This window comes from Ambystoma mexicanum, chromosome 3p, assembly GCF_040938575.1.
Source record: "Ambystoma mexicanum isolate Mex_15411 chromosome 3p, UKY_AmexF1_1, whole genome shotgun sequence".
NCBI classification, from domain to species: Eukaryota; Metazoa; Chordata; class Amphibia; order Caudata; family Ambystomatidae; genus Ambystoma; species Ambystoma mexicanum.
This window is the reverse complement of record NC_090925.1, coordinates 814,659,322-814,683,545: the sequence shown is the minus strand read 5'-3', so window position 1 is coordinate 814,683,545 and position 24,224 is coordinate 814,659,322.

The window sequence follows — 24,224 nt, the reverse complement described above, 5'->3', positions numbered from 1 at the left end:
TAAGGGATTACGATGCGGTTTCCTCTTAGTATCACTCCGCCTTCTGTGATCGACAAGTCTTGCCGGACGGTGAACATGCCGGACAGAAACCCTTTCGCTTCCGCTGTTCTGTTGTGTGTGTGTCTCATGAAGGTTTTCCAGTCCCCTGAGATAATGGCATCTTTCACTAAGTTGCAACAAGAATCCTTGTGAGTTTCTGACTCGATGTCCTCGATGCTCACAGCCTTTGGTCTCATTGCGCGTACCACTTGGCATATATGTTCCTCAGTCTCTTCGGCCACTTGGATTTCTTGTTGGGTTGCCGCTCGCGGATGCCTCGAGAGAAAATCCGCGGGGTTTCCACTGTCTGGTTGGTAGATGAGATCAAAGTCGTATTGCTGTAGATGTAGTAGCCATTTGGTGATTCGTGCCGGAGGGTGTGACGACGTTCCCATGAAGATGGGTAGTAAGGGTTTGTGGTCAGTGACTGCCGTGAACCGCCGCCCATATAAATAGAGATGAAAGTGCCTGCACCCCCACAGCACGGCGATGGCCTCTTTCTCAATATGGGAGTACCTCTGTTCGGTTTCCGTGAGGGCTCTCGAGGCGTAGGCTATCAGTCTTTTCTCCCCTTCCTTCGTCACCTGCATTAGAATGGCTCCGAGCCCAACGGGGATTGCATCCACGAACAGTTCTGTGGGCAGCTCGGTATTGTAATACGCCATTTTGGTGTCGACAGACAGGGATTCTTTGATGCTTTCGAACGAGTCTTGGCACTTCTGCCTCCAGTCCCACTTTATGTTTGCTTTCGTCAGTTCCGTTAGTGGCTCAGATAGGGTGGCCAGGTTTCGGATGAACCTCCCGCAGTAGGTAGCCATAACTAGGAAACTGCATACCTCTGTGGGGGTCATCGGTGGGCTTGCCGCCTGAATGTCTGCGACCTTCTGGGGATCAGGGGAGATGCCTGTGCTGCCAAACTTGTAACCAAAGAAAGTGATTTCCGATCTGAGGAACTCACACTTCTCCCTGTGTATGGTCAGCCCAGCTTCTTGTAGTCTGCCCAGTAGGATATGAAGCCTCTTGATGTGCTCTTTCTTGTCGGGGGCGTGAATCAGAATGTCGTTGCTCACGTTGAGGACACCAGGGATGCCCCTGATGACCTCTTGGATGGTTTGCTGGAATACCTCAGCAGCGGACGAGATCCCGAAACTCAGGCGTTTGTATCTCCTCAACTCCAAATGCGTCGAGAATGTTGTGATGTAGCGAGAGTCTCTGTGGAGTTTGAGTTGGTGATACCCCGCCTTCAAGTCAACTTTCGAGAATACACAAGACCCTGTGAGGTCCGCCACGATTTCGTCGATCGTTGGGGTGATGTGGCGTTCTCTTTTGATGGCAGTGTTAGGGAGACGCATATCAATACAAATCCGGACTTTTCCGGGCTGTTTAGGCTTTCGCGTGACAACCATTGGAGAGACTCATGGTGTGGGCCCTGTGACCGCCTCTATGATGCCGGCTTCTTCCAGTGCCTTGAGTTCCTGCTCCACTCGTTCTCTCATGTGGAAAGGTGTCCTCCGATGCCTTACGGCTTTCGGCTGTACTGTTTCGTCAATGTGCAGCCTGATGGTTTTGCCATTCAAGCAGCCTATTCCATCTTGCAACTTGGGGTATTGACTCAACATTTTCTCCACCTCCTCGGCTTCATCGACATGGCAGATGAATTTGACCACTCCCAGATCTTCTGCTGCGTCCCCACTCAGGAGGCTTTCAATTCCTGCCTTCACGACATAGACTTTCGACCATAGTCTGTTTTCGCCGTGCTCCAGCGTAGTGCGGAACCTGCCAATGACTGGCAGGGGCTTCCGGCTGCCGTATGCATACAACAGCGTGTCTGTGCTTTTCAGGTCTGGTTGAGGATTTAGAGTCTGGAATATGCTTGTGGGCATAACATTCACCGAGGCGCCTGTGTCAATGGTCATGAGAATGCGCTGGTTTTGGACGGTGATCATGCAATTGCGCCTTCGGACAGATTTTCTTTGTGTTTCTTGACCTTGGCTTAATGCAGACACCAGGTATACCTTTCTCCCTTTCCTCTCGTCATCCTTACCGGGATCCTGCTGCCCTGCCGAGACATCATCCCCTTCTTCCTCCGTGGAAGAGTTGGCCACTGCGACCCTCCTTGCACTGGCTTGCTTCTTTTTCTTGGTCGCGTTCTTCTCCGGAAGGTTCTGTGGGGGCTGCGTGGAGGTGCCCGATGATCTGCATACCTTTGCATAATGATCCTTCCTGCCGCAGGCGCCACATGTGGTGCCTTGTGCAGGACAGTTGCGGCGGCCATGTCGTGGGCCACCACACCAGCCACACTCTGTGGGCCCAGGAATGCGCGGTTGCCACCTGTTCTGGCCATAGCCCCCACTGTATTCATCCCTCGAGGATTGTTTGTTGGTGATCTGGGCCACCATGGCTGTGTTGAGAGCAGGTTGCAATCTGTGTAGCGTGACCTCCATGTTGGCCGCTCTGGTGTGAGCTAGTTCCCTTTGTCGTCCAAGTTCAAGGATCCGTTGCAGGGGAATACCTCTCTCGCTGAGTATCAGGCGTCTTAGTTTTTCTGATTGTATGCCGTTGATAATTTGCCTCCTGATCTCCCTCTCAACATTTGTGAACTCGCAGGACATGGCCAATTTTCTCAACCGAGTGTGGTAGGCATCCAGGGTTTCGTCCGCTGCCTGTATGGTGGTGCAGAAAATAAAAGTCTCATAATGCGGGTTCAGTTGAGGGAGAAAAAGAGCTGTGAGGGCATCTTTTGCGCTTTGGTATGCATCTTGGCCATCGTCAACATTCAGGGAGTTGAAAACGCGCAGTACCTCGTCACCCACACTGAGCAGTAGGTGCACCTTCATCTTCCTGGCCGACGTTATATCTTTGCACTCCATCGCCATCTCGAATTTCTGGATCCACAGCTGCCATCTGGGTCCACTCAATGATGGGTCGGTAAAGGGGTCAAAAGGCTGGACCAGTGTCGATGAACCTCCTTGTGTGCGAGGCTGTGGGGATGTCAGCGACAGGTTTGCCGCAATTCTGGACGGCGTGGTGGGCCCAGGGGTGGATGTACCGGCCGCCATGTTGACGTGTACCTGGTCGGTGTTGGCGTGAGCTCTTCGGGCGACCACCAGCGCCGTGAAGTTGGGCCTTCCCTGGAAGTGCTGCGGTTTCCAAGCACTGTGACGGAAAGTTCAGGAACTGGTGCTCCCACGTGGTTCTGATGCCAGTTTGTGTTGCTGCCCTCTGGTGTGGGAGGCCAGATGCCAGATGGCTCCCCACTGCCCAGCCGGCAAGTAGAGGGCGAATGAGAATGAGAGGCAAAAAAAATACATATATTTTTTTTTTGGGGTGGGGTGGGTCACGTGTGCGATCCCCCCCCCACCGGGTGTCCAAAAATTTCACCGCGATGGCTGCAGGCCATCTAAGCGCCGTAAACGCTGAGCGCGTGTTAGTATTCGCTCCACCTCGTCGCCATTGTTAAGTTCCAGCCCTCGGCGTGCGCACGCGGGGGCTGGCGTTGCTGGACTAGGCCACACGGCCTGTGGCGCAGCTCCAGCAGGAGCAGCAATGAAGCACACACACACGTGTGGATGGTCTGCCCCGGAACTGCCTCCCGAGCGCAGGGGCGGGGCTTTTATTAGGAACGCCCTGCGTCACTGCGTAGCGGGACGCAGGGCGGAACGTAACACGTGTGATGTTGTAAAGTTCTCACTACAAACTCAAAGAGTAAAGTTCCAACTTAAACATCGCAAAGTGTGGTAAAGTGTTTCTTTGTGCCATTACTCTGCTGCTGTCCAGACATTCATCATTGCTGTGGAGGAAAAAAACTGTGCAGCACCTCCTTTAACTGCAAACTGGATTTGGAAGCTTAAATACATGGAGACTTCGCAAAGAGACGCAAAGTGAGGTGCCGTTTTTCTTTGTGTTCCTTTGTGGGTCGGCGGGGTGCAAGTATTCCTGGCACTGTTATGTCGGGTGGTGGCTTTTCTTCAGGCAAACCAACTGTGTGCTATTGGATAATGCTGCAGGCTTGTGCCTAGGGGAACTTGGGGTTGGGCTGCCCAGAAACTCTGTGGACTATTGTTGGAGTATACTAATTGGTCCAATTGTCCAGACCGGAACTGTCCATAGATTATATCTCTAATGTGTCTGGTGGGCAAAGTATAACTCCTTATGCCCCTCCGCCCTACCACCCCTTTCTCCCTCCCCTTACCCCCTATCCCTCCCTCCCCTGTTAATTTTCCACTGTAGTGATTGCAAACATTGTAGTGCGCAAATAAGGTGCTTTGATTGTGCTTATACCTTTTCTTTCCCATTATGACAGGGAAAGTAGCTAGTAAAACACTTGCCTATAACCTTCGAAAAGGAAAGCCCTATGCTAAACCTGGTGGCCGAGATGGAATCATGATGATGCCCCTATAGAAGGGTTAAATAAAACAGTTGGACCAGAACAAAGCATGGTCCCCAGAGGAGCATATGAATGTGCCTGCCCCGGGTGCAATCACAGCCTTTTTTCATCGAGCACAGGATTGTGACAAGGGGAAAATGGCAATGCCAAATGCTTCTGTGAAGGGAGGAAACATCAGTACTTGTAATTTGTACTTTGGGGACATTGACAATAACTACTGGCATTATGCTATTCATTGCAGGAGTCGGCAGGGGTGATGGCGGAAAATGAGTGTACCAAATAACATTAATGACGCAAACTTGGTTACGCACTCCCCTGACCTCTTTCTCCCCCTGGGCACAGGTCATCATCTTTCAGCATCTCCTGATTTACGTGTGGATCACACGGGGGCGATGAGGGTACCTAACATGGACTGCCATCAGGATGGGTCCCCAGTACCTTGTCCACTGGCGAGGTGGAGGTCGATAATTCAACCAATGGTGTGATCCATGTTGCTGTAAAAATCGTACTGAGGCTATGTGGAGTGATATTGTCCGAAGTTCAAAAGCAGGGTGGGGCCATCGCTTCCATAGATTAAAGACTACAAGGTGGGAGATCACTGGGCCCAGGCACACTGGTACCAAGATTGGGAGGGGTTATAGATTCTAGTGTTGCTGATATCCCCCCGAAGGTGGCTCCAACTGCACAAGAAGGCCCACTGATTAAAGTATCGAGCACCTACCTTTCCATTTTTGCGACTAGGCGGGAAAGGCGTCTTGCCAAACACGCAAGAAAACAAGGATCTATGGGTCTTGGTGCTATAGCAGTAGCAGTGGCTGCCCCTACTGTGGATCGGATAAACTCAATGGCCATTGCTGAGGGCCCTCCAAAAACAATAAAACCCAGGAGAAAAATCACCAGGAGGCAGTAACACAACTAGTTGGCTGGTGGGAGATGGTGATAGGGATACATCTACCTCGCCAGAAGTGGTGGCGATGCAACAAAATGACAAGCATGAGGAAGTGCCGGAAGAGCTGCTGGTGGCAGTACAGGGCACCTCTATTGAACTTCACCTCAATAAGGGGTCGCCCAATACCGAAGTTGTTGCTCTTGATGCCCTGGTCTTTAGTTTTGAGCGAGGTGCCCTAACATTTACGGAGAAATGGCCAATTAGATAAGTCATACTCTCGGTGTGTAAGAAGGTCCTAGCACTCTTACGTCAAGTGACTCTGAGTTTGTGGAACCCATGCAGATAAGTCATGGTAACTGTGCTCGAATTCATTGTTTTGCCTCAGAAGTCCCATTACTTATACGTGTCCACCAGGCGGCTATTCAGGACATGGGGTATGTGGTTGACGGTCCTACCCATGTTGGTGTGCCAAAGAAAGGTGCCTGTCACTCTTCATTTGCACATCAACAGCAGACTCTAGTGGCATGAGGGGGCGGGGCAGTTGCTCAAACTTGGCCCCACAACGTTTTTTTCCCGACATTTCGGACTTTGCAGGGCTGCCTGGGTAATAAATTCTGGGGCGATGTGCGCAAATCATACCTCTGCGTATTCCCACGGGTGTCCTCTTTTCGGAAATGCATGGGGTTCCCTGTTTTCCTCGGTGGCTTGGACACCCGAGGCCCATATCTGTACGTTGTGCCGGTCGGCAGAATGGCTGAGATTCCCCTCTGCAAACAGGCTGGGGGTTGCTTGCGTTTTCAGCTTGCCCCTTGCCAGCCAGGTAGGTGCACCCACACATGTGAGGTACCGTTTTCATCGGGACACCTGTGGGAACGCGTGACGGTAGGCCATGTGTTGTTGGGGGCGTGTTTCGATGGGTGCGCCGAGCGAAATGTGCGGAAAATGCGTTTTTTTCCCAACATATCGGACTTTGCGGGGGTGTCTGGGTAATAAATTCTGGGGCGATGTGCGCAAATCATACCTCTGCGGATTCCCGCGGGTGCACTCTTTTCGGAAATGCATGGGGTTCCCTGTTTTCCTTGGAGGCTTGGACACCCGAGGCCCATATCTGTATGTTGTGCCGGTCGGCAGAATGGCTGAGATTCCCCTCTGCAAACAGACTGGGGGTTGCTTGCGTTTTCGGCTTGCCCCTTGCCAGCCAGGTAGGTGCACCCACACATGTGAGGTACCGTTTTCATCGGGACACCTGTGGGAACGCATGACGGTAGGCCATGTGTTGTTGGGGGCGTGTTTCGATGGGTGCGCCGAGCAAAATGTCTGGAAAATGCGTTTTTTTCCCCACATTTCGGAATTTGCGGGGGTGTCTGGGTAATAAATTCTGGGGCGATGTGCGCAAATCATACCTTTGCGGATTCCCACGGGTGTCCTCTTTTCGGAAATGCATGGGGTTCCCTGTTTTCCTTGGTGGCTTGGACACTCGAGGCCCATATCTGTATGTTGTGCCAGTCGGCAGAATGGCTGAGATTCCCCTCTGCAAACAGACTGGGGGTTGCTTGCGTTTTTGGCTTGCCCCTTGCCAGCCAGGTAGGTGCACCCACACATGTGAGGTACCGTTTTCATCGGGACACCTGTGGGAACGCGGGACGGTAGGCCATGTGTTTTTGGGGGCATGTTTCGATGGGTGCGTCGAGCAAAATGTGCGTAAAAGGCGTTTTTTTCCCCACATTTCGGAATTTGCGGGGCTGTCTGGGTAAAAAATTCTGGGGCGATGTGCGCAAATCATACCTCTGCATATTCCCACGGGTGTCCTCTTTTCGGAAATGCATGGGTTTCCCTTTTTTCCTCGGTGGCTTGGACACCCGAGGCCCATATCTGTACGTTGTGCCGGTTGGCAGAATGTCTGAGATTTCGCCATGAAAGCAGACTTGGGGTTACTTGTGTTTTAGGCTTTCCACTTGGCCTCCAGGTAGGTGCACCCACACATGTGAGGTACCGTTTTCATCGGGACACGTGTGGGAACGCGTGACGGTAGGCCATGTGTTGTTGGGGGCGTGTTTTGATGGGTGCGCCGAGCGAAATGTCTGGAAAATGCGTCTTTTTTCCCCACATTTCGGACTTTGCGGGGGTGTCTGGGTAATAAATTCTGGGGAGATGTGTGCAAATCATACCTCTGTGGATTCCCACGAGTGTCCTCTTTTCGGAAATGCATGGGGTTCCCTGTTTTCCTTGGAGGCTTGGACACCCGAGGCCCATATCTGTATGTTGTGCCGGTCGGCAGAATGGCTGAGATTCCCCTCTGCAAACAGACTGGGGGTTGCTTGCGTTTTCGGCTTGCCCCTTGCCAGCCAGGTAGGTGCACCCACACATGTGAGGTACCGTTTTCATCGGGACACCTGTGGGAACGCGTGACGGTAGGCCATGTGTTGTTGGGGGCGTGTTTCGATGGGTGCGCCGAGCGAAATGTCTGGAAAATGCGTTTTTTCCCCCACATTTCGGACTTTGAGGGGGTGTCTGGGTAATAAATTCTGGGGAGATGTGTGAAAATCATACCTCTGTGGATTCCCACGGGTGTCCTCTTTTCGGAAATGCATGGGGTTCCCTGTTTTCCTTGGAGGCTTGGACACCCGAGGCCCATATCTGTATGTTGTGCCGGTCGGCAGAATGGCTGAGATTCCCCTCTGCAAACAGACTGGGGGTTGCTTGCGTTTTCGGCTTGCCCCTTGCCAGCCAGGTAGGTGCACCCACACATGTGAGGTACCGTTTTCATCGGGACACCTGTGGGAACGCGTGACGGTAGGCCATGTGTTGTTGGGGGCGTGTTTCGATGGGTGCGCCGAGCAAAATGTCTGGAAAATGCGTTTTTTTCCCCACATTTCGGACTTTGCGGGGGTGTCTGGGTAATAAATTCTGGGGCGATGTGCACAAATCATACCTCTGCGGATTCCCACGGGTGTCCTCTTTTCGGAAATGCATGGGGTTCCCTGTTTTCCTTGGTGGCTTGGACACTCGAGGCCCATATCTGTATGTTGTGCCGGTCGGCAGAATGGCTGAGATTCCCCTCTGCAAACAGACTGGGTGTTGCTTGCGTTTTCGGCTTGCCCCTTGCCAGCCAGGTAGGTGCACCCACACATGTGAGGTACCGTTTTCATCGGGACACCTGTGGGAACGCGGGACGGTAGGCCATGTGTTTTTGGGGGTGTGTTTCGATGGGTGCGTCGAGCAAAATGTGCGTAAAAGGCGTTTTTTTCCCCACATTTCGGAATTTGCGGGGCTGTCTGGGTAAAAAATTCTGGGGCGATGTGCGCAAATCATACCTCTGCGTATTCCCACGGGTGTCCTCTTTTCGGAAATGCATGGGTTTCCCTGTTTTCCTCGGTGGCTTGGACACCCGAGGCCCATATCTGTACGTTGTGCCAGTCGGCAGAATGTCTGAGATTTCGCCATGAAAGCAGACTTGGGGTTACTTGTGTTTTAGGCTTTCCCCTTGGCCGCCAGGTAGGTGCACCCACACATGTGAGGTACCGTTTTCATCGGGACACGTGTGGGAATGCGTGACGGTAGGCCATGTGTTGTTGGGGGCGTGTTTCGATGGGTGCGCCGAGCGAAATGTCTGGAAAATGCGTTTTTTTCCCCACATTTCATACTTTGCGGGGGTGTCTGGGTAATAAATTCTCGGGAGATGTGTTGAAATCATACCTCTGCGGATTCCCACGGGTGTCCTCTTTTCGGAAATGCATGGGGTTCCCTGTTTTCCTTGGTGGCTTGGACACCCGAGGCCCATATCTGTATGTTGTGCCGGTCGGCAGAATGGCTGAGATTCCCCTCTGCAAACAGACTGGGGGTTGCTTGCGTTTTCGACTTGCCCCTTGCCAGCCAGGTAGGTGCACCCACGCATGTGAGGTACCGTTTTCATCGGGACACCTGTGGGAACGCGGGACGGTAGGCCATGTGTTGTTGGGGGCGTGTTTCGATGGGTGCGTCGAGCAAAATGTGCGGAAAAAGCGTTTTTTTCCCCACATTTCGGACTTTGGGGGGATGTCTGGGTAAAAAATTCTGGGGCGATGTGCGCAAATCATACCTCTGCATATTCCCACGGGTGTCCTCTTTTCGGAAATGCATGGGTTTCCCTGTTTTCCTCGGTGGCTTGGACACCCGAGGCCCATATCTGTACGTTGTGCCGGTCGGCAGAATGTCTGAGATTTCGCCATGAAAGCAGACTTGGGGTTACTTGTGTTTTAGGCTTTCCCCTTGGCCGCCAGGTAAGTGCACCCACACATGTGAGGTACCGTTTTCATCGGGACACCTGTGGGAACGCGTGACGGTAGGCCATGAGTTGTTGGGGGCGTGTTTCGATGGGTGCGTCGAGCAAAATGTGCAGAAAAGGTGTTTTTTTCCCGACATTTCGGACTTTGCGGGGCTGTCTGGGTAATAAATTCTGGGGCGATGTGCGCAAATCATACCTCTGCGGATTCCCACGGGTGTCCTCTTTTCGGAAATGCATGGGGTTCCCTGTTTTCCTTGGAGGCTTGGACACCCGAGGCCCATATCTGTACGTTGTACCGGTCGGCAGAATGTCTGAGATTTCGCTCTGAAAACAGACTTGGGGTTACTTGTGTTTTAGGCTTTCCCCTTGGCGGCCAGGTAGGTGCACCCACACATGTGAGGTACGGTTTTCATCGGGACACCTGTGGGAACGCGTGACGGTAGGCCATGTGTTGTTGGGGGCGTGTTTCGATGGGTGCGTCGAGTGAAATGTGCGGAAAAGGTGTTTTTTTCCCCACATTTCGGACTTTGCGGGGCTGTCTGGGTAATAAATTCTAGGGCGATGTGCGCAAATCATACCTCTGCGGATTCCCACGGGTGTCCTCTTTTCGGAAATGCATGGGCTTCCCTGTTTTCCTCGGTGGCTTGGACACCCGAGGCTCATATCTGTACGTTGTGCCGGTCGCCAGAATGTCTGAGATTTCGCCATGAAAACAGACTTGGGGTTACTTGTGTTTTAGGCTTTCCCCTTGGCGGCCAGGTAGGTGCACCCACACATGTGAGGTACCGTTTACATCGGGACACCTGTGGGAACGTGTGACGGTAGGCCATGTGTTGTTGGGGGCGTGTTTCGATTGGTGCGTCAAGCGAAATGTGCGGAAAATGCGTTTTTTTCACCAAATTTCGGACTTTGCGGGGGTGTCTGGGTAAAAAATTCTGGGGCGATGTGCGCAAATCATACCTCTGCCGATTCCCACGGGTGTCCTCTTTTCAGAAATGCATGGGGTTCCCTGTTTTCCTTGGTGGCTTGGACACCCGAGGCCCATATCTGTACGTTGTGCCGGTCGGCAGAATGTCTGAGATTTCTCTCTGAAAACAGACTTGGGGTTACTTGTGTTTTACGCTTTCCCCTTGGCGGCCAGGTAGGTGCACCCACACATGTGAGGTACCATTTTCATCGGGACACCTGTGGGAACACGTGACGGTAGGCCATGTGTTGTTGGGGCTGTGTTTCGATGGGTGCGTCGAGCAAAATGTGCGGAAAAAGCATTTTTTTCCCCACATTTCGGACTTTGCAGGGCTGTCTGGGTAATACATTCTGGGGCGATGTGCGCAAATCATACCTCTGCGGATTCCCACGGGTGTCCTTTTTTGGAAATGCATGGGGTTCCCTGTTTTCCTCGGTGGCTTGGATACCCGAGGCCCATATCTGTACATTGTGCCGGTCGGCAGAATGTCTGAGATTTCCCTCTGAAAACAGACTTGGGGTTACTTGTATTTTAGGCTTTCCCCTTGGCGGCCAGGTAGGTGCACCCACATATGTGATGTACCGTTTTCATCGGGACACCTGTGGGAACGCGTGACGGTAGGCCATGTGTTGTTGGGGGCGTGTTTCGATGGGTGCGTCGAGCGAAATGTGCGGAAAAAGCGTTTTTTTCCCCACATTTCGGACTTTGCGGCGCTGTCTGGGTAAAAAATTCTGGGGCGATGTGCACTAATCATACCTCTGCGGATTCCCACGGGTGTCCTCTTTTCGAAAATGCATGGGGTTCCCCGTTTTCCTTGGTGGCTTGGACACCCGAGGCCCATATCTGTACGTTGTGCCGGTCGGCAGAATGTCTGAGATTTCCCTCTGAAAACAGACTTGGGGTTACTTGTGTTTTAGGCTTTCCCCTTGGCGGCCAGTTAGGTGCACCCACACATGTGAGGTACCGTTTTCATCGGGACACATGTGGGAACGCGTGACGGTAGGCCATGTGTTGTTGGGGGCGTGTTTCGATGGGTGCGTCAAGCGAAATGTGCGGAAAATGCGTTTTTTCCCCACATTTCGGACTTTGCAGGGCTGTCTGGGTAATAAAATCTGGGCCGATGTGCGCAAATCATACCTCTGCGTATTCCCACGGGTGTCCTCTTTTCGGAAATGCATGGGGTTCCCTGTTTTCCTGGGTGACTTGGACACCCGAGGCCCATATCTGTACGTTGTGCCGGTCGGCAGAATGTCTGAGATTTCGCTCTGAAAACAGACTTGGGGTTACTTGTGTTTTAGGCTTTCCCCTTGGCGGCCAGGTAGGTGCACCCACACATGTGAGATACCGTTTTCATCGGGACACCTGTGGGAACGCGTGACGGTAGGCCATGTGTTGTTGGGGGCGTGTTTCGATGGGTGCGTCAAGCGAAATGTGCGGAAAATGCGTTTTTTTCCCCCAAATTTCGGACTTTGCAGGGGTATCTGGGTAATAAAATCTGGGCCGATGTGGGCAAATCATACCTCTGCGGATTCCCACTGGTGTCCTCTTTTCGGAAATGCATGGGGTTCCCTGTTTTCCTCGGTGGCTTGGACACCCGAGGCCCATATCTGTACGTTGTGCCGGTCGGCAGAATGTCTGAGATTTCCCTCTGAAAACAGACTTGGGGTTACTTGTGTTTTAGGCTTTCCCCTTGGCGGCCAGGTAGGTGCACCCACACATGTGAGGTACCGTTTTCATTGGGACACCTGTGGGAACGTGTGACGGTAGGCCATGTGTTGTTGGGGGCGTGTTTCGATGGGTGTGTCAAGCGAAATGTGCGGAAAATGCGTTTTTTTCCCCAAATTTCGGACTTTGCAGGGGTGTCTGGGTAAAAAATTCTGGGGCGATGTGCGCAAATCATACCTCTGCGGATTCCCACGGGTGTCCTCTTTTCGAAAATGCATGGGGTTCCCCGTTTTCCTTGGTGGCTTGGACACCCGAGGCCCATATCTGTACGTTGTGCCGGTCGGCAGAATGTCTGAGATTTCCCTCTGAAAACAGACTTGGGGTTACTTGTGTTTTAGGCTTTCCCCTTGGCGGCCAGGTAGGTGCACCCACACATGTGAGGTACCGTTTTCATCGGGACACCTGTGGGAACGCGTGACGGTAGGCCATGTGTTGTTGGGGGCGTGTTTCGATGGGTGCGTCAAGCGAAATTTGCGGAAAATATGTTTTTTCCCCAAATTTCGGACTTTGCAGGGGTGTCTGGGTAAAAAATTCTGGGGCGATGTGCGCAAATCATACCTCTGCGGATTCCCACGGGTGTCCTCTTTTCAGAAATGCATGGGGTTCCCTGTTTTCCTTGGTGGATTGGACACCCGAGGCCCATATCTGTACGTTGTGCCGGTCGGCAGAATGTCTGTGTAATAGTTCTGTTCAGTTTCTTTCGTTTCCAGTTATAATTATGTTTCCCTATAAACATGCACCCACTGACCTGATCCTGTAGCCTGGACGGGTGGAATATGAGAAGCCCCCCCGGGGGAATCCCCTCCTATCCCGTGATAGTTTACACCAGGAAGGAGTGAACTCCCCAGGGAAACCCTCTGGGGAAGAAAACCCTGTCCGCCTCAGTTGTTTGAAGTCTTCTCTGTGAGCAGGTAAGGGCAAGTCTTTAACACATTTCCAGGTGACTGGATGCAGGTTCCATAAAGAAAAATAAGAAAGGCACAGATTAGAGAAAGGTAAGTATGTGCTTAACACAGAGTAGGAGCGGATGTCAGTAGCCTAATAGTTACCAGTATAAAGAGGATAGAGATCTATATTGCCTCAAGATTGTATCCGTTCGGATTTCATCTGTGAAACGTTGAGAGTGATGACTCGTGGATAACGCGATGTAACTACGGGAGCCTAATATATATAAAAGGAAACGTGAGGAGACTAGAAGGGAGGAAGTGCGGGCAGGTAGTTCTAAATAACGAGAAGAGAAGGAGAGAAGGGTACCTGGCAGCAGATTTGAATCGAAGCAAAAATCTTATGAACAATGCGGCTGGGAGATGAGTGAACCAGCTGACTCGAATCAAGGTGTGTACACGGTTCAACCTGGTGTGAATGGAAGCGGTTGTCGAAGAAAGGAGAGGGATCTGTTTTGATCAGCACTGAAACCCGTAAATAGAGTTTAGGAAGCGGAATCTCTGTCTTTGGAGTGCAACAAGAAGGTTTCTATACAAACAGAGACAGAAGAAGGTTTAGTAAGAAGTAAATGAGAATACAAACAGTGGTAAGCCTAGGGACGAACTTACGAAGCGCTGACTGGGAAGAGTAGCAACGCACTCGAGCGTTGTGCCTGCCGTAAGATATCCGGATCTCTGCTGAGGAGGAGGAGCCTCCACAGCCCGCAACTCTTGCAAGACTGTACACCTCCCTCGGACGGCGCCGCCATCTTGGGAGAAAAAATGGCCGCCACCCGTGATTGGGCCCAACGGCGCCACAATGACCATCTTCTTCTATGGAATATGACAGTATGCCCCCTCCAAAGGGCTGACGTACCCGGTTTGCCTGGATGAGAACGATGAAAGCGGCGAACCAGTTGTGGAGCATGAACGGCAGAAGCCGGTTCCCAGGACCGTTCAGCCGGCGAATACCCCCGCCAATCCACCAAGTACTGAAGACGGCCCCGGTGGTAACGGGAATCGCAAATGCCGGCAACTTCAAACTCCGGCCCCGAAGGAGTCGAAACAGGAGGAGGATGAGCCAACCGATGACGGGAAAAGCGATCCGCCACGTCCTGTTTAAGCTGAGAAACATGAAATACCGGGTGAATCCTGGACCAAGAAGGAGGAAGACGTAGACGATAGGCTGTCTCCCCCAGACGTTGAAGCACAGGAAACGGACCAAAATACTTAGGAGAAAGTTTAGAAGGCACCAGGTGTCGAGGAAGAAAACGAGAGGCCAACCACACCCTGTCCCCGGGTGCAAAAACCGGAGCTGGAGAGCGTCTGCGATCAGCAAAACGTTTGATTCGTTCCTGAGCGTTCTGAAGAGAAGTTAGAGCCTTCTGATGACCCTGCTGGATATCCTGCAGCAGACAGACTACATCCGGGAAAGAAGATGCAGACGACACCTCCACAGGGAAGCAGGTAGGATGGAATCCATAGGAACAGTGAAAAGGACTGGATCCCAAGGATGTGTGATGCGCATTATTATAAGCAAATTCGGCCAACGACAATAACTCCGTCCAATTGTCTTGAGATGCTGAAACATAGCATCTAAGGTAGCCCTCAAGGGTCTGATTCAATCGTTCCGTTTGTCCATTGGTTTGCGGATGGAAACCCGAGCTCAAGGCGCGGGTAACACCAAGCATTTTGCACAGTTGCTGCCAATATCTAGACGTGTACTGGGGACCTCTGTCCGAAACGATAGTATCCGGCAAGCCGTGAACAGAAAAGATATGTGTAATAAAGATCCTTGCCATCTGTGCTGCGGTAGGTACTCGAGGCAAGGCCACGAAGTGGGCCATTTTAGTGAAATAGTCAATAGTGACCATAATGGTCGTACATCCTGCTGAATTAGGAAGGTCCACTACAAAGTCCGTGGAAATGATCTGCCATGGACGAATCGGCACGGGCATTCTCGTGAGTAGACCTAAGGGGGAACCTCGAGGTGCCTTTGATTGTAAACAGACGGTACAGGCAGCCACATATTGTTTAACATCTTCCACAAGACTAGGCCACCAAAAGTTGCGACGGACCAGTTCCACCGTATTGTTGACTCCTCGATGACCAGCTATGAGTGAGTCATGACACATTGAAAGAACAGATTTTTGGAGTTCAGCTGAGGGTAAAAACAGTTTCTGATGTCGGTAAGCACAGTCTTGAAATACCGTGAGTCCCAAGGCCCGAAACAGGTCAGGGTTAGCCTGTTGGAAAACGGATGTAGCTCTTGCTACGGACTGAAGAAAACTGGATATCACATGCACAAAACGAGCATTGGGAAATAAAGGTTCGGGCCGGAAATGAGCCCACTCAGTAGATTCTTTCCTAGATAAGGCATCAGCCTTTAGATTACTTTTGCCAGGAATGAAAGTAAACACGATCTCATATGGAGAGAAAAAATGAGCCCAACGGGCCTGTCTGCTATTGCGAGTTTGTGCATTCTGAAGGGCTCGAAGATTGTGGTGGTCAGTCCGAACCTCAACCGGAAATTGGGCTCCTAGCAGTAAATGTCGCCATTCCTCAAAAGCCCGTTTGATGGCAAGTAACTCCTTCTCAAGGACCGTATAGTTCAGTTCTGAAGGAGAAAGGGTCTTGGACATATACGCCACGGGACACTCCACCCCCTGATCATCTTCTTGAAGAAGGATAGCTCCAAGGGCAAAGTGGGAGGCATCCGATTCTACAATAAATCGTTTTCCCTGATCCGGAGAGAGTAGAATAGGCCCGGTCATGAAACAGTCTTTCAGGGAGGTGAAAGCTTCTTCTGCTTGTTTGGACCAATGGAATGGAACCCCTTTCTTGAGGAGAGCCGTTAACGGTAAGATGATCTCAGAGAATCTGGGAATAAATCGCCGATAGAAGTTGGCAAACCCCAGGAAACGTTGGATATCCTTCACGCAATTTGGAGAAGCCCAGTCTCGGATAGCAGAAACTTTCCGGGGATCCATAGAAACCCCCTGAGCGGATAGAATGAAGCCCAAATATGCCACACTGTCTCGATGAAACTCACACTTGTCCAGCTTACAGAACAAATGATTGTCTAGAAGGCGCTGGAGAACATCCGTAACATGACCAATGTGTTCAGTGGGAGTATTAGAAAAAACCAAAATATCATCGAGATATACAATAACTGAATGCAGGAGAATGTCAGAGAATAAATGGTCCATAAAGCGCTGAAAAACTGCCGGAGCATTGGACAATCCAAAAGGCATCACGCGATACTCATAATGACCAAATGGCGTCCGAAAAGCCGTCTTCCATTCATCACCTGATTTGATGCGGATGAGATGGTAGGCTCCTCGCAGATCTAGCTTGGTAAAAATCTTGGCTCCTTTTATGGCTTCAAGGATGTCAGTTATTAGGGGCATTGGATAACGATCAGGAACCGTAATCCTGTTCAATCCGCGAAAATCTATGCAAGGTCGGAGTTCAGCAGAGTCTTTTTTGGGAATAAAAAACAAGGAAGCCCCCGCAGGGGAGGTGGATTCGGCAATGAGACCATTGTGCATGTTCTTGCGAAGATACTCTTTAAGAACCTCCTTTTCTCTTGCAGATAGTACGTACAAGCGACCGAATGGGATAGGGAGGTCCGGAAGTAGATCAATGGCACAATCATTGTGATGCTGGAAATGCATCTGAGGGACAGGGCCTCTGAATCCTTGTCCTTTTTCTGTTTTTACCGTGTGTTCTGTTATGTTTTCTGCCCCGGAGTCCATGTGGGACTCCTGGCAGTGCAGCTCTCTTTTGGTTTGGTGAACAGACCCATGGGATACCCTTATGGCACCCATGGGTAGGGGTACAACCCTGTGCCCCTAGTGTATGTTTTTGGGCACCTGTGGGTGGCCCACAGAGCAGGGTATGGGCTGGTGGCAGCTCCATGCTGAACTTGACAGGTGCTCTGGGTATCCTCCATTTTGGGACACCCCGGCCCTGCCATCGGGATCAGTTGATTCCTGATAGAAACAAGATGGCCCCTGTGGCCTCTTGCTTTCTATTGCCTGTTGTCTTGTTTTTCCCAAAGTCCTGGGAAGCCCTGACTCTGTCCCTTCCCCCTGACTGGCTGTTGGGTGGAAGTTCCATATATGGTATTGTTGTGAAGGCCCAGCTAGACTGACTGGAGCCTTCCCAGTGACTGTATGTTATGGGTACCTCCTGTGGGTGGGACCTGGGTGAATGGAGTGTGTGACCAATATACACTCCTTGTTGTGGTTGTCTGGTTTCTGGCATAAGAGACAAAGACTGAGACAGCCCTGCCCGAAACTGGCCTGAATGCAGTGTGTAGTGTTGAATGGCTGGGTACTTGTTCCAATCCACATTCCTTGTTGTGAGTGTCTGGAAGGGAGGAGTGTGGCCTGAATGCACTGTGTGCCTGATTGGCTGACTGACTGCATGAATGCCCTGCAGTGTGATTGGCTGCTGTGTGTGTGCCAGCAGTGTGGATGAGAGGGAGGATAGTATATCTGGGGACCTCTCACCACTGGAAATTGTTCAGTTCAGAAGGAACCATTGGTTGAGAAGCAACCATTGGGTTCAGAAGTTCAGAAGTGTCCAGAAGCTGAGTCTCCACTCAAGAGTAACTGGAACTGCTGATCCTCGACGTCCAGCTGGAAGAAGAAGACTTGCTGTGGCATTTGCTTCGACCGATCCGAAGGCTGTCGAAATTCGTCGAGGACTGACCCAAGAGAGGACCTGGTAAGGCGCCCTCTTCCCGTGCTCCGAGGGACCATCGGGCACCGCTCCATCTTCGCCGAAGCGCCCTGGAAGACAGGTCCTCGAAAGGCTGTCGACCCGAGACGGGACCGCCGAGGAGATCGAAGTGAAGCACCCGGACATCGACGCCGTCGAAGTCCATTGCCGTCGACCAGGGTTCGCAGGTTTGTGGAACCGCTGGAGGCCCGTCGAAGTTGTGTTGCCCAGCCGGGGGAACCACTTGACGCTGTGCCGCCGACGATCGGAGCCGTCCGCTCCATTGCCTAAGAACATCCAATCGAAGGACTCTCTCGACCGCATCGTCGACCGCTTATCCTGCCGGAGAAAGTCGAGGACGACCAACGCGCCGAGGAGAAACCTGCCGATGGGTTTCCCGCCACCCGACGACCTCAAAGACCCGGACGACTCGACGCCCTTGCTGGGCTCTCGTCTCTACAATCTTTGCGGTCCAGAACTATTGTCATCGAGGTGCCCCGCACACCTCCGCCTTGCAGGACGCCGACGCCCCGACGCCGACGAGCACCGCTCGGACGAAGCTGCCGCCTCTTCGACATCATTCCACTTCGTTTGTCGACGGAAGTTCGACGCCCCGTGCCTCCCGCTTGAAAGGGAAGGCATTCAAGAAGGGCCGTCGATTCCCCGTCGCCAAACAGCGAGTCCCTCGACGTTAGTCGACTCCACCAGGTACATTGGGGGGGTAAAAACATTATAGGGGAAAATAAGACTTGCAGAGCAATATATGGACTGGGCTGGTGCTATATCTTTCTTTACAGGTTGCCCAGGTGGGGGGATCTCCACACAGAACTGTGCCTAGTGGTAGGGGTCAGTATTCTGCCTATTGCTCAACCATCTTATTTTCTCCCCTCTCTCTATTGCTGGTTTCACTCTATGGGTCTGTGTGACATTGTACAGTATTGTTCATGCACTTCAATGAGATCTAGGGTGGTACCACTTTAGGATTGTAAATATTTGTCATTGTAGATTTTGCCAGAGTACAAAGTGAGTTATCATGATGAATGTACATAACCTTAACTATTGATTATATAAAGACTGTGTTCTAACCAATACAGAGTGTGGATATTCCTTTGTGGGGGCTTGGGGATACACTGTACTTAAGAACCAGCCTGCATCACCTCCTGAGAAGCTAGGCCTTGATTGCTCGACCATTGCTACCGAATAGAGAATCTTGGCTGGGGTCTCCTGTGCCTCTCCTCCACCATATAGGGAGTGGGAGTACAGACACCCCCCACCGGTCGTTGAGATCCGTTCTCTCACAATCATCCCTGCGATGAGGTGGCAGTTCAGCATATTCAGTATTAGAAAATACTTTATGGAAAGATTGATAAGGTTCAGGAATCCCCTGAATCTGATTTAGCACAGTGGTTCTTAATCCTTCCCCTTCGCGTGACGAGGCAGAAAGTAGTTCACCAGTACCACGAATAAAACAATGAGCTTGACAGTGAACAGAACCCAGAAAAAATGTTCCCGCTGACCAATTGATGTAGGGGTTGTGCACTCTTAGCCAAGGTAAACCCAATATCACCGGATAATGGGCAGTCCGGATAATGTCTAATGTGATGGTTTCCCTATGATTACCTATAGACATCTGTAAAGGAACTGTCTGCTCCTTAATGGGACCTGAGACCAACGGACTCCAATCAACTGATTCAACGGGAATAGCCATAGATTTGGAAGAACGGGGAATTCTAAATTGAGTCGCCCAAACGTCATCAATAAAGTTGCCTGCTGCCCCGCAGTCCACCAATGCGGGAACCTCAACCAAACCCAAAGAATCACAAGAAAAAGTAACCTTAAGAACCAACATAGAGGTGTCAGGGACGTCAGTACCATTGGATGAAATGGAGGAAGAAGGGGAACCGCTCACTGATTCCCTAACCGCGGTTCCCCTGACGGTCGGGTTCGAGCGTTTCCCTGCTTCCGGGAGAGAATTATCGGACAATTTTGTAAAGAATGCTCCTTGGAACCACAGTACATACATAGCCCTAAGGTGCGACGTCGAAGCCGCTCCTCAGTGGACAAAGGACCCCGAGCAGCTCCTATTTGCATAGGTTCGTCAGATAAGTGTCCCTGAGGGGAGTTAACTGACCTTTCAGGTTGAGACCTAAAATGCTTTTGCCGTCTTTTTTCCTGACGTCTTTCCAAAATTCTATAGTCCATCTGCATAACCATGGATATTAATTCGGCCAAATTAGGGGGGCGAGGAACTCTAGAGACCTCATCCTTTAGTTCCTCATTCAAGCCCCGTCTAAAAAGCGTAATCAAGGCGTCATCTGCCCAAGCTGTGCCTGCCGCTAATTGTTTGAAACGGGTAATATACACCAAGAGATCCAAAGAACCCTGACGGAAGTCCAATAGTTGTTCTTGAGCTGATACTGTGACCTCCTGCCTCCCGAACATGGTCTTAAGACTATTCACAAAGGCGGGATATGAATCTAATATTGGATTATTTGAAGTGACTAAAGGGGTAGCCCAGGCTAGAGCGGGACCGGTAAGGTGAGCAATCATGTGTCCCACCTTATCCCTATCAGTGTGAAAGAATGCCGTCTTAAACGTAAACTGCACTGTGCAAGATTCTAAAAACTCTCTCAGCTTATGCGGGTCTCCATCAAAGCGTCCCCCTGGTAAAGGTCCAGGAGGTAGCTCGGAACAACTAGGAGACCTCCCCATGTGTTGCCGTAACACAGCATTCTCTTGTTTAAGTGCCTGGACTTCGGCCGTTAGTGACTGGACCGCCGCCAATAATTGCTGTTGTTGAGCCGGATCCATCTCAGTGTGAGCGTAAAGGGAAGAACAATTATGCCTGGAAACCGAATGGAAGTAAAAATGAAAAAAGAGACTAAGATAATCTCTCTCTATATATTTAGGCGTTGCTAACTGTAATAGTTCTGTTCAGTTTCTTTCGTTTCCAGTTATAATTATGTTTCCCTATAAACATGCACCCACTGACCTGATCCTGTAGCCTGGACGGGTGGAATATGAGAAGCCCCCCCGGGGGAATCCCCTCCTATCCCGTGATAGTTTACACCAGGAAGGAGTGAACTCCCCAGGGAAACCCTCTGGGGAAGAAAACCCTGTCCGCCTCAGTTGTTGGAAGTCTTCTCTGTGAGCAGGTAAGGGCAAGTCTTTAACACATTTCCAGGTGACTGGATGCAGGTTCCATAAAGAAAAATAAGAAAGGCACAGATTAGAGAAAGGTAAGTATGTGCTTAACACAGAGTAGGAGCGGATGTCAGTAGCCTAATAGTTACCAGTATAAAGAGGATAGAGATCTATATTGCCTCAAGATTGTATCCGTTCGGATTTCATCTGTGAAACGTTGAGAGTGATGACTCGTGGATAACGCGATGTAACTTCGGGAGCCTAATATATATAAAAGGAAACGTGAGGAGACTAGAAGGGAGGAAGTGCGGGCAGGTAGTTCTAAATAACGAGAAGAGAAGGAGAGAAGGGTACCTGGCAGCAGATTTGAATCGAAGCAAAAATCTTATGAACAATGCGGCTGGGAGATGAGTGAACCAGCTGACTCGAATCAAGGTGTGTACACGGTTCAACCTGGTGTGAATGGAAGCGGTTGTCGAAGAAAGGAGAGGGATCTGTTTTGATCAGCACTGGAACCCGTAAATAGAGTTTAGGAAGCGGAATCTCTGTCTTTGGAGTGCAACAAGAAGGTTTCTATACAAACAGAGACAGAAGAAGGTTTAGTAAGAAGTAAAAGAGAATACAAACAGTGGTAAGCCTAGGGACGAACTTACGAAGCGCTGACTGGGAAGAGTAGCAACGCACTCGACCGTTGTGCCTGCCGTAAGATATCCGGATCTCTGCTGAGGAGGAGGAGCCTCCACAGCCCGCAACTCTTGCAAGACTGGAACACCTCCCTCGGACGGCGCCGCCATCTTGGGAGAAAAAATGGCCGCCACCCGTGATTGGGCCCAATGGCGCCACAATGACCATCTTCTTCTATGGAATATGACAGTCTGAGATTTCGCTCTGAAAACAGACTTGGGGTTACTTGTGTTTAGGCTTTCCCCTTGGCTGCCAGGTAGGTGCACCCACACATGTGAGGTACCGTTTTCATCGGGACACCTGTGGGAACGCGTGACGGTAGGCCATGTGTTGTTGGGGGCGTGTTCGATGGGTGCTTCAAGCAAAATTTGCGGAAAATATGTTTTTTCCCCAAATTTCGGACTTTGCAGGGGTGTCTGGGTAAAAAATTCTGGGGCGATGTGCGCAAATCATACCTCTGCGGATTCCCACGGGTGTCCTCTTTTCGAAAATGCATGGGGTTACCCGTTTTCCTTGGTGGCTTGGACACCCGAGGCCCATATCTGTACGTTGTGCCGGTCGGCAGAATGTCTGAGATTTCCCTCTGAAAACAGACTTGGGGTTACTTGTGTTTTAGGCTTTCCCCTTGGCGGCCAGGTAGGTGCCCCCACACATGTGAGGTACCGTTTTCATCGGGACACCTGTGGGAATGCGTGACGGTAGGCCATGTGTTGTTGGGGGCGTGTTTCGATGGGTGCGTCAAGCGAAATTTGCGGAAAATATGTTTTTTCCCCAAATTTCGGACTTTGCAGGGGTGTCTGGGTAAAAAATTCTGGGGCGATGTGCGCAAATCATACCTCTGCGGATTCCCACGGGTGTCCTCTTTTCAGAAATGCATGGGGTTCCCTGTTTTCCTTGGTGGCTTGGACACCCGAGGCCCATATCTGTACGTTGTGCCGGTCGGCAGAATGTCTGAGATTTCGCCATGAAAGCAGACTTGGGGTTACTTGTGTTTTAGGCTTTCCCCTTGGCCGCCAGGTAAGTGCACCCACACATGTGAGGTACCGTTTTCATCGGGACACCTGTGGGAACGCATGACGGTAGGCCATGTGTTGTTGGGGGCGTGTTTTGATGGGTGCGTCGAGCGAAATGTGCGGAAAAAGCATTTTTTTCCCCACATTTCGGACTTTGCAGGGCTGTGTGGGTAATACATTCTGGGGCGATGTGCGCAAATCATACCTCTGCGGATTCCCACGGGTGTCCTCTTTTTGGAAATGCATGGGGTTCCCTGTTTTCCTCGGTGGCTTGGATACACGAGGCCCATATCTGTACGTTGTGCCGGTCGGCAGAATGACTGAGATTTCCCTCTGAAAACAGACTTGGGGTTACTTGTGTTTTAGGCTTTCCCCTTGGCGGCCAGGTAGGTGCACCCACATATGTGATGTACCGTTTTCATCGGGACACCTGTGGGAACGCGTGACGGTAGGCCATGTGTTGTTGGGGGCGTGTTTCGATGGGTGCGTCGAGCGAAATGTGCGGAAAAAGCGGTTTTTTCCCCACATTTCGGACTTTGCGGCGCTGTCTGGGTAAAAAATTCTGGGGCGATGTGCACAAATCATACCTCTGCGGATTCCCACGGGTGTCCTCTTTTCGAAAATGCATGGGGTTCCCCGTTTTCCTTGGTGGCTTGGACACCCGAGGCCCATATCTGTACGTTGTGCCGGTCGGCAGAATGTCTGAGATTTCCCTCTGAAAACAGACTTGGGGTTACTTGTGTTTTAGGCTTTCCCCTTGGCGGCCAGTTAGGTGCACCCACACATGTGAGGTACCGTTTTCATCGGGACACATGTGGGAACGCGTGACGGTAGGCCATGTGTTGTTGGGGGCGTGTTTCGATGGGTGCGTCAAGCGAAATGTGCGGAAAATGCGTTTTTTCACCACATTTCGGACTTTGCAGGGCTGTCTGGGTAATAAAATCTGGGCCGATGTGCGCAAATCATACCTCTGCGGATTCCCACTGGTGTCCTCTTTTCGGAAATGCATGGGGTTCCCTGTTTTCCTCGGTGGCTTGGACACCCGAGGCCCATATCTGTACGTTGTGCCGGTCGGCAGAATGTCTGAGATTTCCCTCTGAAAACAGACTTGGGGTTACTTGTGTTTTAGGCTTTCCCCTTGGCGGCCAGGTAGGTGCACCCACACATGTGAGGTACCGTTTTCATCGGGACACCTGTGGGAACGTGTGACGGTAGGCCATGTGTTGTTGGGGGCGTGTTTCGATGGGTGTGTCAAGCGAAATGTGCGGAAAATGCGTTTTTTTCCCCAAATTTCGGACTTTGCAGGGGTGTCTGGGTAAAAAATTCTGGGGCGATGTGCGCAAATCATACCTCTGTGGATTCCCACGGGTGTCCTCTTTTCGAAAATGCATGGGGTTCCCCGTTTTCCTTGGTGGCTTGGACACCCGAGGCCCATATCTGTACGTTGTGCCGGTCGGCAGA